The sequence below is a fragment of the Calliphora vicina genome, chromosome 1 (genome assembly GCF_958450345.1).
Source record: "Calliphora vicina chromosome 1, idCalVici1.1, whole genome shotgun sequence".
Taxonomy (NCBI): domain Eukaryota; kingdom Metazoa; phylum Arthropoda; class Insecta; order Diptera; family Calliphoridae; genus Calliphora; species Calliphora vicina.
In genome coordinates this window covers 77,767,432-77,770,300 of record NC_088780.1, presented here as the reverse complement: position 1 = coordinate 77,770,300, position 2,869 = coordinate 77,767,432, and positions in this window count along the sequence as shown.

Sequence of the window (2,869 nt, the reverse complement as noted above, 5' to 3'; positions counted from 1 at the left end):
AATTTTTTATTTAGCAGGATCTGCTACGGTATTTGCATCCACGGTAGTTTGCGGTGTTATTTTGACCACAGTTACTACATTTTCTTATATTATTTGTTTTTGAATGGGGACATTCTTGACTTTTATGAATATCTCCACATCTTACACATACAGAAGGTAATTTGCAGAATGTTCGGGTGTGACCGAACTCTTGGCAATTAAGGCACTGAGGTGGACCTTTGCGCTTAATTGGTTCTTCTACAATTATTTTACGATTAAGAAAATATCTTAAACCGTATATTAGATGAGTGTCACCCTTTTTCTTAAATTGAGAAGAGTTGAAAGTGATTTCAACTCTAAAAATTGGTTGAGGAATTTTATTCTTATTTATTATGTTGTAAATGGACTTCACTTCAAAGCCTTCAGACTCTATCGCCTTTTTTTATATCATCAGTTGGCTCAGAACTATCTATACATTTGATGAATACTGTCAAACATTTGGCACTTTTCAGTTGATATGTATAATAGTATCTTTCCTCGGAATCGAAATTATATACTAGTCTGAAATTTTTGTCCGAGTATGTTTGTATCTTTGTCTCCTGTATATTTCCTTTACGCAGAGAGACCATGTGGAAATTCTCCTTACCTACAAGTTAGGACAATTTGTTCACCAAAACATTTGTAGAGGGTTCGCGCAAATATAGGGGGGTGGCTTATTGTCTGTTACAGGTTTTTTCACTTTCTTGATTGGCAAGAATTGCAAAACGATTTTGACTTACTGCATTTTTCTTCGCCTGTTTTGGATTTGGTTCCAATTTTGATGTCCTAGGACTGGACTTGAGTTAGTTATAGTGATGTAACGGTCCATTTCTGTTAGGATTTTTCCCGTATTTTTCACTAACTTCGAGTATTTTTTGGTATGGCACTAGTATTTTTTAATGTAGAACTCGATTGATTTTGCTTATCATCACCGGTTTTTATAGAGTTAATATTTTCATTACTACTATTTGTGACATTGATCACAGTAGCATTACTATTTTCAGCAACCATTTGAGTTGTTGTTTGTTTTTCTATAATTTCTGTTATGTTGTCTTCTACACTTTTGCACTAGAAAGTGGAGATCTCTCGTTTGCTGTTGTTCTTACACTTAAATAATTTTTGTGATCTTTTGGATCATATGTATTATTATTGTTGTATGGAGAGCTCACAGCAATGTATGCATTATTTCCATTGCTGCTGAGCCTCCTTTCACTTGTTGGAGAGTAAGAGAAACTCATACACAAACACTACACTCTTTATTTAGGGTTTTATTTATGTAGTTGTTTTTTTTTATTACTTTTGCTTTGTTTTTTTTCAGACTGTTAATATTTGCATTTACAAACAGTTTTTTTATTTTTTAGCTGTTTAAATCAATATTTAAATATATTTATAAGTATTTAATAAGCGTCCATTCGCTGTTACTTATCTTTGTATATATTTTTTATTTGATCGCAATGATCCGGATGGGAAGATCAGTATATGCAGCTGATTGAAAGTAGACTCTTGGACGAGATCGCCTTTTATAGTGGTAGCTCTGAAGATGTATCCTTCAAAGGTGCTGACTGGGCTAAGGGAGTCAAGTTCATAAACTGCGGCAATAAAAACTCTTTTGAATTTTTAAGAACCGCAGTTGGGAAACTTGGCGACCTTAATCCAGCCTAAAAAGTAGTAATGATACGCGCTTCGGAGCTACCATTAAGGTCAATAGTGACAGTATGGATTCCTCCACTCGTAAGACCGGTGGAAAACATACTGGAAATATTGAAAAAGCAGAACGTTAATCTCTCAATAGACCAATGGAAGGCTGTAGCCTCGATGGTGTATAAGGAGAATAACGGGAGGGTTCTTCGGTTCGCAGAACCTTGGATCAATCAAAATAAGGTTCCGTCCACTGAGGACAAGGTGAGAACGTGTATCCTGGCGAAGAGAGAACTTAAATTAGTAATTTCTCATTCTTTTAGGTGCGGTGACAGTACTGTTGTCAACAGAGAAACCAGGGGTGAGCGGACGCTGACATTGGCTTCGGTGTATAACCCGTACGAGGTAGCAGATCCACCAGTCAATGAGGTGCTGGATCAAACAGCGTATGCAAAAAGGAGAGGTACTATCCTGGTGATGGGATGTGATGCAAACGCCCATCTAGTAATCTGTAATTTGTAACAAAGGCAATATGACCACGTTCAGGAACAAAGATAGGCAGGCGGTTATAGACATTACATTGACGAACCATAGTGATAATTTCGTTAGAGATTGGAGGGTATTCGCGGATTGTTCCTTTTCGGATCATAGGATTTCAATTCGTCTGCAAGGGTACCATTTAGGGATGTTAAGCGGACAAATTGGGGAACCTTTCATGACAAAGTTCGTATTGGGATGGAACAGTCTACTTCACGTGAACTGCTACCATCCAATTTGGAATATACGGTGAACAATTTCACTCATTTACTCAATGAGAGCTATGAATCATGATGCCCAATAAAGTTCAGAGGTCGACGGTTAGGAATTCATTTAATAGGGCGAAACTCACTGGACTATAGTGAGTCTGGAACAACTACAAGGTGTGCAAAGCGAATTTCATGGAGGAATTACTATGTATCCATTGATAGCGTCAATGAGCTGTCAAGGTTTCGGCGAATTTTATCCAAACATCCAAAGGTCATAGGCTATATTCAAAGACACGACAATTCATGGACGGAATCCAGCTCTGAAACACACTCCCTGCTTATGGAAACGAACTTTCCTGGTTGTGAAGGTACGGGCACTAGGGATGATGATCAGGGGGTTAATAGGCCTGAGGGCATTAATCATGACTCTAGACAAATTGAGGAAATAGTCACTAGGGAAAAACTAG